Source organism: Carassius carassius, chromosome 23 (genome assembly GCF_963082965.1).
Source record: "Carassius carassius chromosome 23, fCarCar2.1, whole genome shotgun sequence".
Taxonomy (NCBI): Eukaryota; Metazoa; Chordata; class Actinopteri; order Cypriniformes; family Cyprinidae; genus Carassius; species Carassius carassius.
This window is the reverse complement of record NC_081777.1, coordinates 9,307,247-9,322,455: the sequence shown is the minus strand read 5'-3', so window position 1 is coordinate 9,322,455 and position 15,209 is coordinate 9,307,247. Positions and strand designations below refer to the sequence as shown.

Here is a 15,209-nt window from a genome sequence, read left to right as displayed (position 1 = left end):
ATGTTTTACGAGAGATCAATGGGGTACGATTGTGTATGACCAATGGAGGAGAGGAGGGACAGTTTTAGATTAGCACAGGATTGATGTAGCTTTAGCCTGTCTCCTCTGCAGACTAACCATTATCTTGCATGTAACCCTCTACAATTGAGTTTACTGCAACTTAATCATGCCCCCCTTGGTCATGACCATGGGTTAATCTAATGGAGGGACAGCACTTCAGGGCCACTGTGGGCTTTTGGGGGGTTCAAGGGGCCTTTGGAAACACTGGATTCTAGCAGTTTGAATTTCCTTTAAAAGAAAGTCAGGGTGGGGGTAGATGTTGCTGATATATGGTTATTGGACTTTTACAGAGAAACAGAGCTGAGTCGTGGAATTGTCCGTCACTGCGTTATTTTACACCAGCTCTGGGCATCAGATCAAGACATGGGCAATATACATCTTGTGCTGATGGGTAATATGGAATCTTTAAAATATATATATGTTTAAAGAGATTGCGATGAAATCACTGCAACAAAACATAATATATGTACATATACTGCATTTGCTCATGGCATGTGTGTTCTCTCTTTGCTGTATCAGTTGTTTAAATTTTTGTTGACATTTTTGTTGATTATAATGCTATTGATCAGTTTTAATATTAATTAAAAAAAAGTTTTGCCAAGAAAAAAAACTGGTTCTATATGGATGGAATCACAAAATTGAGATTATAATTGTTTATAAATTATAAACAATAGGACAAAAAATATATATACATTTATGTGAAAAGTGTTCAGAGTCTAACTTGTTCCCTCATTTGCTATCAATGAGCATTTCAATTAAACAAACAGGTTCTGTTCCAATAAATGTTATAAAAAAAGATCGATAAATAGAACATGATAGCTTTCGCTGCTATACAGAATCAACGCTACTACAAGGAAGCAATCTCTCTGCTGACCTTTAAAGCTCTACATTTCATAATTTATGGGCCAGGGACAGTACAAGCAGACTCAGAGGGAAATATATCTGCACCTTCCATTGTGTTAATGCAGTCGTGTGGCTGAGCGGCTGACAGCGGCTAATTCCATTAGAGAGATGAACCAGGGACTGACAGCTTGGAGCCATAATGAATTGCAGGGACGGAGTGTCAGGCCTCCAAAGCCCTGCTTGCTAGTTTTCTGCTAAACTTTGATTCCGCTTGCCTCATTAAAAGGCTTTACAGTTTTATTGGAGCTGCATCTGTTAAACTCTCTTTGAGTAATTGGGCCAAGACATCTCCAAGACAGATCAGTTTTCTCTTTAAATGGAAGAGAATCATAAGCAGTTTGACCATAGTGTTTTAAGCTCTTCTATTGCAAAATATAATGCTGTGTTTAGCAAATACGGTTATGATGAATATATCTCTAGTATAAAAAGAAAATTTTATATAATTGTAAATTAAATTGTAAATTTGTGTGTGTGTGAAAATTTAATTGTAAATGTGTGTGTGTGTGTGTGTGTGTGTGTGTGTGTGTGTGTGTGTGTATTCATAAACATTAACAGTTTTGAAAACTAAGCTGCAAAACCGAGTCATTCAGAAATAAACTATGATCACATTTACATATCAATGGCTAGTAAATATTCAGTAATTTAGCCTGTCCAGCCAGGGTGAAGTAATGGGGTCATTATTCCTAATGACCAAGAAAATATACTTTCAAAGTCTTATGTAACTAGTGCTAAATATAGAGGATATTTGTCAAATGTTTTGCTGTTCCTGACTGGTGCTGCACCTCCATCAATGCATAATTCTGAAAGATCCCAATGTTAGACATTAGTTGCTACTATTTTTATTGAGTCTAAAGGTCAAGTGAAGCTTAGGTGGCCACTCTACAGCACAGCTTCTATTTTTTATAATTTGTCTGAGCAACTTAGAAACTTTTGAAAAGACAGTTTGAAGGATATCAGTTCTGTATGTATCTGAGCCAGAGAGTTGCACCCCTGTGTAGGCCGTTTTGTTTAGACTTCTAAAAACTGTGTGAAACTAAGGCTACAGAGCCCATTTAGCCTGTACAGAAGCACAATACCTGACCTTTATCCAAGCACAGTTACGGGGCAGCAGTGTAGAGAACCCTGCAGTTCTGTCAGTCCGATGGAACCTCAGCAGGGTGGGAACCTGAAGCAACAGGGAAACCATTGAAAGGGCACAGATCATCAATATAAGAGAGGGTGTGGCTTAAGAGATCATCCCTGTACCGAAAATACCAACCAAAAATATCAGGACAAAGACTGGTGCATCAAACTTTGACTGGCACCTAACAGAAACAAAACTAGCAAAACAAGCTGTGTGCTGAAGGTGTTCAACAGTCATGTATTTATGTTTCTGTTCTTAGAAAAGAAAAAGTGTGAAAGGCAAGACTGAAAGAAAGACAGATCACCGGAAAAAAAACAATTGTGATGCTGGGTTTGATCTTTTTGCAAGTACATTGATTTAGCAGACACAACTCTTTTGAAACCACAGTGCTATTGACCTAGTGTGGCACTGATGGTAATGCGCCATGCTCCCCTCCCCACCGGGCCATCGCTGGACCATCACTGAGCCGCTGCATGAGCCCTTTCATGCCTCTCAGCAGTGGTCTGACCTTTAGCTGGACCTGAGGACCAAGCTCCTGCTATTCGTAGACACTCCTAGCAGACTGTTCTATTGTAGTATCAGCATTCAACTTCACACAAACAGGAAAAACACTGACGTCTAACTGAGAGACCAGGTGATTCTGGGGCGTTGTGAGTTCCTTCAACTTGGTAAGTACACATTTCCAACTTGGAAAAGCACAATGGAGTGCAACTTCAAGTTGGACTTACAACTTGAAAACGTGTAGGTTACATAAGTTTCAAATTTTAAAATAAAAATTGTATGACATTATATGAACATGTCAGAACAGATAGATTTGTATATTAATATGTCATCTTCCAAGCGACAGACAATGGAATACTTTCATAGTTAGAAGTTGAAAATAATTGACCTATTGTTCCTCTAAAAGAGAACAAAACTGAAATTGTCAATGCAATATATTTCAGCTTTGTTACACCCAACAGAATTTATACATTCAAATTAGTCTTCTTCACTTCACTGAACACACCATTAAGGTAATCAATATTCGAGCATATTGTACCATGGTCTGAGTGGTGGTACCAGCTGTGTGTTAGACTAGCTGCTCATTATCCCGAGAGCATCCCACCGGATGTCTCCCGCCAGGATGGTCTTGGACGCAAAGCATGTATCGATGAGTTGGTTCTGGTCCTCCACTGGATTGTCATCACCTCCATTGATTGCTCAGAGCCATGGAGAAACTGTGTGACCCATCAGCGGGAAAGAGACCTCCTCCAGCGATCTTCATGGGTTTGAGCCCAGAGTCTATTAATTGCTGACCCTAAAACACTCCAGACTGCATCAACAAGAAGTTAGAGATAAGATGATGAGAGAGGGTAAATAAGAAAGAGACAAAGAAAGAGAGAGAAGACATGGTTGAGTGATTTGTTGGAGGGGTGAATAGTACAGCTGGTGTGCATTAATATTAACAACTAGTGTTACTTAGGTCATATACTGCTGAAGTTTATAATACTGTAAATCAGAGAACTACACTGATTGCAATGGGGCAGGTGCATTGCTGGGACACCTGTAAATCTGATGCTCCACACTTATACAGTAAGTTGAGAAGTCTTGCAACATGCCCTTGCAAAAATATCTGTTTATCAATGAGGATGCATGTTCTAAGGACTGTGGTAAAAGACTAGATAATGCATTTGTCAATAACACCCTTGTAATTGGAACATTTAATTGAAGGGTGTAACATCCCCTTCTCTGTTGGTTAAATATCTACAGTACTGAAAGCCTGTACCTTTATGGTCAGTGTCCACTTTTTGTTCTCTGATAGTTTTAAATTGATAAACATCTGCGTGATTCCAGCAGACAACACACAGACCAGGCTTAATTTCATGCATATATGAATAATGTGTCAAACCCCATCAACTTACGTTGTCTTCTATCTGCAAGGACAGGTCAAAGGAACAAATATTTTAAAACACTACCTGATTTTTACCTGTTGTTTTTATAGAATGTTTATAATGTGTTTTTAAGTATGGATATAATTGGGTGTGAACTGCTAAAGTCATATAGTGTATCATCAATTAAACAATTTCTTTATGCATTTTTTTCTTAGCCTGGTTCACTTACCCAGTCTTTATAGACAGCTGGATTGACAGAGACATTAGCACTCATTACACTAATTGAACTACGTTTATGGCTAGGCTTTAACACCCATATAGACTGCTGAGTAAATAAATAATCTGCAAGAAAATAGACGCTGAGAAATTACAATTTTACAATATATTTTACAATGTGTTCCTTTCCTGAAAGGGAAAAAAATGGTCAAAGTTGGTTTGCAAGAGCAGGATTGGACACCCCGGTATAGAACCTCCAGTGCTAGGTAGCATATCATGCACCAAGTGTTCTCAAACATTTCCAGTCTTTAGTGAGTTCCTTTGTGGTCCCATGTGGTGTTGACTGGCCTCCAGATGTGCAGCGTCAGTCTTTGTTGGCATCTGGCAATGAACTTAGGGGAACCATCTGATTGCTATTATCAGGATTCTATGGTTCTACATTGAAGGAGATAGATGGTGATGACCAAAGCGTGTTAATCCTCTGATTAAGATGCCTGCTTCCTTCCAGACGTGGCACTTGAAACATCTGATTTACTGTTTGTTGCATTGCAGAGTATTTTACTGTTATCTTTCAATGTGGACATGAACTACTTAACATCAGGAACTTCAAAGAATTCGTAGTCAAGAATGAGTTTGGATGGAGTTTGAAACATGTGCCATGCAATCACTTTTTTATACTCTACCAGATACATGTTATTACTCTAACCTAACACGTGGTGTTAAAGGTCACCATCTGTGTGGACACAAAAAATTGTGTTGCACACGGATGGTGTGACAATAACACACTCTTGAAACAATAAATATAATCTTACATTGATCCTATGTAATGAAATCAACCTGGGACATTAATGCATTGTGTTTGATGTGGGCCGTAATGTGTACTTGACTACATATTCAAATTATTGTTTGCTTAGTCACACAACCAACACCACCCGCTACAATTCCATAATTATTATTGATTTGCTCACTGGCTGTCAATCTCAGGCTGGGTGCAGAGAGGAAGAAGAACAGGGTGATGGACAGAAAGAGGATTGGACAGTAACCATGCAGCATGGAAACCTCATCTCCAAAATGAGCTGGGATGAGATAGTGCTGCTGGATAAGGATAATTGATGATTGTCTTAGCGAGGGGATGTAAGGGGAGGGAGAAAAAAGAGGAATGGGGGATGTTGGGAGGAAGGAGGGGGGTTGTGTTATGGTCTTAGAAAATGAGAGTGAAAAATTCCTTTGTGGTCGTTCCTCCTCTGGGCACTGCTGTGTACTTTATGTTGGAGATCATCTCCAAAATCCTGAAAAACAAATATGCAGGACCTTTGGATTGAAATGTCAGCACGCCACAGGCATTGATTTCCTCCTGAATTGTCCGAGGCTGCTGGATATTCACTATACTGATTTGAGACACCTTTTCCAGACGGCTGCAGATGAAAACACATGGACACACACACACACCTGAACTAAGCCACATGCACTTTGTAGCATTTGATTTTTCCCTGAAGTCTAATTATAATGTTAGTCAAGGTTTTCAATCATAGTACTCCATGGTCAGATATTTACTTACATTCACAGTCATCCATTTGCTTGCTTGCATATCAGTTTTGTGGTACTTGTGTTCAGTTTCAAAGCAAACACTGAGCACTACGTACATGAATAAAGCTATGGGTTATTCTCATGTGGCTTTGAGACCTGTTGTTAGTGCTTCTCACTGCTGACAGAGTGATTGCAGTTCCCAGGTTCCATTCAGAACTAATGGAGCACAATTCTCTCTGCTCACAAACCCAATTAAATCTGGAGATCTCTCACTGATAAACCCAATTCAACCTGGCCACTGGATCCTTCATCTCTAAATATATATTACAGCTCAGAGTGCGAAGAAAAAAGGAACCTCTCTGAACATGGGTAGTGGAGAGAATTGTTTTTACTGTCTGTTGATATATTTGTATCGATGTTTTCAGCATTTGACTGAGACGACAATCTTGGCTGGATGTCACTGAAAGTTAAGTGTATTTTGGGATTTGGACTCCTTATGACTGTATTTTTTTATGTGTAACTGCTGTTTTCTTTTCAACAGATTAATATAATGACTAATCAAAATGTATCATATTAAAACATTTTTTTTATAAACAATACAAGTAAAACTCATCTGTCAGATTTGTCAAATTTGTCCCTTTCCTGGCTCTGTATGTAGCATCTAGCTATAGCTCTGTCTATCTCTCTGAATTATCCCAAAGTTTCAAAATGTAATAAATGTAATGATTGTAAATACACTATTACTGAAGGATAAAGCAGTGTAAACTTGATTGGGATTTATTGTTTCACAAGAAGAGGGTGTTTAAGACACAACATAAAAAATGTATTGTTAAATTCAGCGGGTCACGAATGTGGGTCACTATTGCTTCAGCAGAAGTTTCCTGGTTTGAAGTCAGATGGACTTTCTGTGTGGAGTTTGCATGTTCTCCCTGTGTGCACATGGGTTTCCTTCAAAGACATGCACAATAGATCAATTCAAAATGCTAAATTGTCATCCAGTATAAGTTTTTCAGTAGAAATACTAGACGGCAATGGAAATCAAATCTTACTCAACATCTCTTTGGAGGGGAATCTGTTCTAGTGTCTTTATTCCTGTTTAAAGCTCTGTAGCAATGAAAAGCTTTATAAGTTGAAACTGGCTGTGTCCATCAGCAGCCATGAGTTGCTTCGACAGAGACATACTTTAATTAAAGAGAGTCAAGACTTATGATGAACGACAGTGCGTGCTCTGCAGAAACACTAGGGCTTTATTAAATAATGTGCTTTGGAGATACCAATGACTCATTTTTTATTTGAGAACTATAAAATTTATTTCTACAGAGGATACTTGGCACTGGCTTTTGTAGAGGGATGTAAAAAGGTGTCCCAATAAATGACAGAAATGATTTCTGGTCCTCTCTTGCTCTCCCACGCTCATGCTTTTTGTATGAGTAGTATCTTTCATTTGCAGAAATAAATATTCGCTCGCTTCATGGCACAGAGCAGGATGATGGAAAGCTTCTCATTAGGAGCAGCCGAGACTTTATTCTGTGTTCTGCATATCCCAGTACATCTCCCCAAAGCTCTGGAATGAGCTGAATTCATCCAGAAGCGCCGCATCAATTCTCCCTGACACTTATTAATAACCTGAGTCTTCGATATCAGATAGCCGAGCAGCCCTTGACGGTGTCCAATAGTGAAATGGATGTGGCTTGCCAAGGGTGGAGGGGAGATAGCAAATGATTTCTGATTGGCTGTGCCTGTCAGAGCAGAGAGGAAAGAGAAGATCTTGGCATTGACTTCTCTCCTCTTACGCACATTATTTACGAGTGGCTGCGGGCGAACAGCCTCATCTAACACACCTCGGTTTATCTGGGCCACAGTACACTTCACACGCTCTCCAAGCACTCAAAAGGCCTTTACTGATACGGGAAAAGCACACACCTCAGTCTGACTTTGGTATTTCAGAGTGTTTTGTCATCTTACAGTTCTGTGTAGATGATTCTGGTATTAAAAAAATGACAAAACAGATAAACCCTACATGTGCTTAGGGGAAATCACTGAATGTCTAAGAAATTCCCAAACCTTGAATGTTTCTATTGCTGTCAGTGTTGGCAGACTTTCTCTGTAGCCTAAAGGCATGCTGCCATATACGGGGATGAATGGAAAACTGGGCCAGGTTAAATAAATGTGCTCACAAATGAAAAGTTAAAATCTCAGGTAGAGGGAAGGAAGACTTGGCAATATTCTGTTTTCTGATGGTATTTATTCTGGTCAGTACTTTGTAATTTGGGTCCCCCTAAGTCTATATTGTGCTGGGCCCCTTTATGTGAAATGCAATTCAAAAACTATATGTGATATATTTCAGGGTGAGTCTTGATTTTATCCATCGTTAATTGATTAGACTGAGAAATGTGGAGAAAATACATATCAAAATAAAAGTGGATGAAAAGCAGGAGATATCTGTGACATTATTCCAAAAGAAAATTAGATTTTAAAAGCGTAGATAGCTATTTAATTTGTTGTTTTTGCACCATGATGTATACAGGCAACCCAAGCATGTTCAGCATGTCCAATAAAGCAAAATGTTTTTTTTAAGAATCTTGTTCCATATATATTTTCTTAGACGAATACATGAGAATTGCAGGAGAATTGGGAGAAGCCTCTTGAGAATGACCTGTACGGTACATTTAATAGTCTAAGCATCATATTACTGTTGCTCATATAAGACTAGTTTGTTTTATATTATAATCATGATGATGTTTGGATTGTCAAATTACCTGTTATTTGTTTCCCCCTCAGATACTCAGGTTCACTATTGCCTACAGTTACTGCAGTCCCGTGTGCGGTAGACAGAGAGAGAATGGAGAAATCCTCTGTTCAGATAACTCACAGTGGAGAGCTCATTTTTATGTCAAGTGCCCGTATCCCAATTTCAAAAAGAGCAGCTTGTAGTCAGCTGGACATTTTTCAGGCAGTGATGTTTGTGCTGTTCAATGATATGAATCTCTTGGTGTGCTGGTCAAGCACCTCTAATTTAAAGAGCTGAAATATAGTCCTTGTTCAGTCCACTACCAGAGCCCCTCGATGAAAAGCAACTCCTGTGATGATTGCTAGGGATTATTTAGAAAATGGAGCCACTTGAGGAAATCCTATTTTGCTCCTTGGCCAGACTTTCGAGCTGAGCAGTCTGGGTCCATGAGAGCAAATTAAATCAATTATCAATTTCTCAATTAAAGCCTTGGTATTGCTGACAAAGTCGCAGGAGATAATGGAGTTCAGTTAACCTGCTGCATGTATATCCTCAGTCAATCAGCTTTGGGCTTTTGATTCTTTTCACTTAAGCCTACAAATCCAAAATATGCTCCTCAATCTTGAGATCATCTGTTTCTGAGATAATTGCCAAAACTTGCACCAGTGGAATGGTGCAAACTTTAACAACAAGAGATTAAAGTAATGGAATTGTGTCTCCTCCTATTCCTCAAGAATCTGGCCTTGCTTACATCAATATCTCTCTCTCCAGGGTTATCTTGTGGTTTTACAATGTCTAACCCATCAGCCTTGGCCCTAGGACAGGGGTGTGCAAATTCTGTCCAGGAGGGCAACTGTCCTGCAGAGTTTAGTTCTAACCCTAATCAAACACCCGTACAAGCTAATCAATGTCTTCAGAATTACTAGAAAGCTACCGGTGGGTGAGTTTTATCAGGGTGTGAGCTAAACTCTGAAGGACAGTGGACCTCAGGACTTAGTATGCCTCAAAACATCTGACCATGGTTTACATGCATATCTAAAATATGAAAGCAGATAGAAAGTTATACATCTAGAAAATACCCAAAATAGATTTTAAAATCAAACATGATGTAACTGTATTTTGTGAATGGTATCACGTTTCTAGCTAATTTTGGATGGTTGATCAGTTTGACATGCTGTTGATGTATATGGCCAAGCTTGTAGATTACTTTGTACCAGCATCAAACCACCATGTTTCAGAAACCTGCTTGACCACCTCAGAATGGTAACCATCCTCATTCTAAATGGTAACATGATTCTTTTTTTCTTCCAATGGGCCCTTTATCAAAAGGGGCTACCAGTGCAGCCTGGTCACCACAACCTGGTAGTCCAGTTGATCATGCACCGTAAACATCTTGCACAAAATAATGGCCATTTTGGACCAACTGAACACCCACTGCCATGTTCCAAAACATGACTACGACCTTAAGTTGGTTTTGGGTGGATTTTATAACAGGGTTCAGCACTACACTCAAATTCAGTGGCTTTGAGCAATGCCTGATGGGCTGGTAAGTGAGTTTTCAAGCCAGGTGAGACACACAGGTCCCCTCCAGAGCCATTAGATAATAGAGGGTGAAGAGGGATTTGGATTTGCCGCCATTTTGTTTGTAACGTCCTCACTGTGGCGGATCTAAGTGGACTTGTACAGTAGAGGCCTCCAGAGAAAGGGATGAGAGGGGAAAGACGGAGATTATCCTATTAAGTCCTACATGTCTCTCGGGGATTAAGTTTAAGCACTAACACCAGCACTTTTTCTTCAAGATAGAGTCATTCTCTCCTTCTTTCTCCTCCTGTGGAAAAGACCAGCTAGACCAACATGATTTCATACTGGTTTAAACTGGTTAGTGATGAATTGTTGCTGTTTTAGCTAGTGGATTAGTAAAACCATGCTGGTCGCTAGCAAAAAATGGTTGGTGAAGGTTGTCGACCTACATGGTCTTTCTGGTGAAGATGGTTGACCAAGGTAGTCTTGTTGATTAGTTATCATCTATCTCACTCATCTTTCTCTACTAAAGAGGGAATATTTAAAGCTGTACAGGTTAGTGATGATGCAAAAGCTAAGCCAGTTTCTAAAACGAATAATTATTCCTACATCTCCTTTGTTGTACTAATTGTACTATTGATTTACTTAAAACTGCAGTGGTTGCAAAGTGTTACTGAAACATAATTTTGTTTCAATCATTGAAGACATTCTTTAAATCGATAATGATCGTTTAAGAGTTTAAGATGGTGCCCCTGTGTTTGGCTGGCCGTCTTCCTTTGCTCTGTGTGTTATTGTGTTTGGTAATTTTGTCACATTTTGCACAGAATGTGTCACCACTGTTAGTATACGATCGCCAGACTCTTCTGAATATAAGGGATTATGTGGTTAAATCTACAACTCGTGGCTCTAGTGGACAGTCTAAGATGCCACCACCATTACTGTCATCCATACCTTTGCACCTGTGGCATGTGCCCTGCTTGTTACCTGATATCAACCGCTACAGAAAGCGCAGCAGACGGCGTGGGCGAAGAGGCGGTAGACTTGTCAGATTAAGAAGAGCCTACCTGACTCTGACTTCGGCATCTGATCCTCGCAGTCTCACGGCGCTCTCTCGAGAGTACGATGGTTGCGCTGTGAAGTGTTCCCCAGAATATTGCTACCGGTGGCTTCGACCCATCGTTCCTGATGCCGAGTATGCACATGCTTGCCGGCGGCCCATAAGGATCTGCAGACGGCATTCCGTAAAGGAGAATCTTCGCCCGCTTGCACGTAACGTTATTTCCCAGCAGTCTGGCCTCAACACATTACATGTTGCTTTGATCAACACTAGATCGCTAACTAACAAAACTTTCATTTTGAAAGATTTTTTTATTTCTCACTCTTTGGATTTTCTTTTGTTGACGGAAACCTGGGTTAAACCAGGTGACAATAGTGCCTTTTCAGAGCTCCTCCCACCTCGATGCTGTTTTTTCAGCTCCCCGCGAGTGTCAGGGCGGGGAGGAGGCGTGGCTACTGTTTTTAAAGACAATTTTAAATGTCGACTTTTATCTATAAATGATTATTTTTCTTTTGAGATACAGCTATTTTTAATTGAGTTTACACTCCCTGTTTTGTGTGCTGTTGTTTATCGTCCACCTAAATACAACAAGAATTTTATTCAAGAGTTTTCCGAATTTTTAGCTGATGTTGTCCCAAAGTATGACCAACTTTTTATTTGTGGTGATTTTAATATCCATGTTTGTTGTCCGTCTGATCAGTTGGCCGCTGATTTTAAACGAATTTTGTCATCTTTCCATTTACATCAATTGGGGGATCGACCCACACATCTTATTGGACACACTTTGGACCTTATTATTTCTCATGGGCTCTCTATCTCTCTTACTGAAATATCTGAGACTGCTATCTCAGATCATTTCCCCATTATTGTTGAATTCCCAATCCCGTCCTCAATAGCTAGCAGGTCTATTGCTTCACCATGTTATCGTCGTATTCTCACTTCCTCAACAGCTGAAGAATTTTCTGCTGCTTTTATGGACTCTGAACTTTATGCCCTTAGTGAATCTGTTTCTTCTATAAGCTCTGATGGCCTGCTTTCATCTTTTAATTCCACCTGTTCTAAAATTTTAGACGTTATTGCTCCTTACAAACACAGATCTCCTAAATTAAGAGCAGATCCCTGGATTAATGATGCCACCCGAACCCTTAGACAGCGTTGTAGACAGGCAGAGAGGAGATGGAAGAAAAACAAATTACATGTGTCTTTGGAAATATTAAGGGGCTGTCTTTTTGATTATCAAAGGGCTGTAAAGGAGGCAAAATCTAAATATTTGTCAAATATCATCACTAATAGTGGGCATTGTCCAAGGGTGATGTTTAATACAATTAATTCTGTCATAAACCCACATACTTGTTCTCCGACAGATGCCTCATTCTCCACAAGAATTTTCTTCACTTTTTTATTAATAAAGTGCAGTCTGTCAGACAACTCACGACAAATAGTTCTGAAACTGATTCAGTTGCCACTGCAGCCCATTATGCTGTGTTTGAACAGTTTGAACCAGTCTCACTATCATTTTTTAATGAAGTAGTGCAAAAGATGAAAATTACAAACTGCCCCTTGGACTTTGTTCCAACTAAATTGTTAAAAGAAGTTTTATTAGTTCAAGACTAGATTACTGTAATGCGCTTTATGTCGGAGTCTCACAGTCATCACTCAGGCGCCTTCAGCTGGTGCAGAATGCAGCAGCCCGTCTTCTAACTAACACACGCAAACGTGAGCATATTACTCCAATTCTTTCTTCGCTCCACTGGCTTCCAGTTTCTTTTAGAGTTGATTTTAAGATTTTATTGTTTGTTTTTAAAGCTCTCAATGGCCTCTCACCACCGTACATAACTGAGATGTTAACTTTGCGTCAATCAAACAGGGCTCTTAGATCAACAAATCAACTTTTGCTGGAAGTCCCAAGGACAAGGTACAGACTCTGGGGTGACCGGGCTTTTTCTGTAGCGGGGCCAAGCCTTTGGAACAAGCTACCTGCTGATTTACGTACAATCACTGACTTGGGCCTCTTTAAGGCTAAGCTCAAGACTTATTTATTTAGACTGGCTTTTAATTTATAGCAGTTGTTGTGGCATTTTGTGTTTTCTTTGTGGCAGACAATTTTTTTATTTTATTTTATTTTTTTATTTTATTTTTTTTAATACTCTGTTTTGTGTCATTATATATTTTGTTATTATTTTTATTTTATATCTCCTGAAAAGCACTTTGGTTCACTTTGAGTGTTGTAAAGGGCTGTATAAATAAAGGTTGATTGATTGATTGATTGAATGATAGAGTAAAAACAAATTCAAGATACTGACTTTGGATGTTAACAGTCCAACGTGATCCAGTTCATATGTATTTTACATAAAATGTGGTTCTATAAAACATACGTTTACTTGCGTTTTTACAGGCACTGAAACATACAAAACTGATTTATTTTCAGCATTTAACATACAAATACTTACGTATTTTCAGCATTTAAACGAACAAAATTAACATATTGACAACACCTAAAAATGAATCCTTTTGAAAATTGAAATCGCGGCATTAATTTTATACGTTGTTTTTAGTTGTCATCTCAATTACCTTGTTTTCAATTGCAATACATTGTATACTCATTTACTTGAAATGAAATTAAATGAAAATAAATGATAACATTTTGTTGTTAAACAATGTTAAAAAAAGACTTATACATTTTTTTATTAATATTTTACTTATTTTTTACTTATAATTAACTTACAATTTCTGCAATGGTTCAATCTTTACTTGTCATGTAATGGGCCACAAAATGTGTTTTCTCAGACATGCTTTGACATAACTATAATATACACCAAAAACGTATCATAATTGCGAAATAAAACAATTTTATTTGTATGCTGTCCAAATCTCCTGAATCCACTGCGAGGAACAGACCCAATTTCAAGCCTTTATTTCGTTGATCTTCATCTCCATCCCTAGCAGCAAGTCCAGAGATTGTAAACTGCAAAGCCCGTGCTGACTGACATGCTCTTTACAAATTCAAATGTTGCTGCTTCAAACAACAGGTTTTATGGCAGGATAATCAAACACTCATTGGCTCTCGCTTCCATCGGTCACAGATTGCGACATGCCGTGTTTTTTGGTAGGCCTACTGGTTTTGACATTTTCTGCTATAAATAAATTATTTTAATTGTATTCATTTGTTTGTCATGTTTTTCTTATATGTACAGAAATAGTTTAGTTTAGGTTAAGAGGTAGGAGTGGAATTAGCGACTATAAAAAATATTTTAATGCTGTGTTGTTAATAAAATTATTATTTTCCTGCATATTTCTGTCAATTGTGTTTTATATACTTTTACAGCTGCTATAAAATGGGTAGGTTAAGGTTTTGGGCTAGGTTAAGGGGTCTAAAAGTCTAAATTGCTTATTAATAAAATGATAAAAATGCATATTTGCTGTAAAATGGGTAGGTTTAGGTTTGGGGGTAGGTTAAGGGGTCTAAAATCTCAATCACTTATTAATTAAATGATAAAAATGCGTTGATACGAATATCTTGCTATAAAAGATACGTAAATATTGTACGTTTTTAGCAAAAAATGTGTAGCTATAAGTACATTTTAAACATTAAAATAAATCTAAATTGTACGTTTTAGCATGAGATTTTTTGCCGATGGTTCGGGGGTACAAATCGGTCTTGAAATCGTCTAGTGTGTGGCTGCCCGCCTAAGTTTTATCTTGTCAAGATCTTAAGTTGTGTTGCTACATAAGTACTTAATGGCAAACAGTGAATAGCTCAGTTTTATTTTGGCAGCATGTGTGTGAGTGTGTGTTGGTCTTGCAGTCCTGTAATGAACATGCCGTAGGCTAAAGGACTCAAAAGATTTTCTCTGACACCTAAAGCAGCTATAGGATTAGAGATTCTTCTAAAACATACAGAAAATACATCTCAATATGCCAACCCTCCCACCATGTCACTTTCCTTCTGTAAAGTGCCGGCCAGGCGAGACTTTGGAGTCTTTGTTAGGTTATAGGCCCAGCTAACTGCCTCAGGCAAAAGCTTTACTTTCCCATCAGGCATTGCTCTCAGCAGGATGCCCTTTTCACTAAGCAGCCTTCTTCAGGCCACCTGGGCCAGCCATAGTAGAGATGGATTCAGCAGCAGGTACTGTATAGAATGTAAAGGACAGTCTAAATCGTGTTTGGATAATCGTGTACAGAGGTCTTGGAGGAAATTGA

The 15,209-nt window shown here is 38.7% G+C and overlaps 1 long non-coding RNA gene across 1 annotated transcript in view; it reads left to right on the top strand.

The window, feature by feature from the left end:
• Positions 1 to 15,209, top strand: part of LOC132101326 (uncharacterized) — a 963,607-nt gene that overhangs the window by 924,277 nt on the left and 24,121 nt on the right. The gene's annotated exons all lie outside the window — the stretch shown is intronic.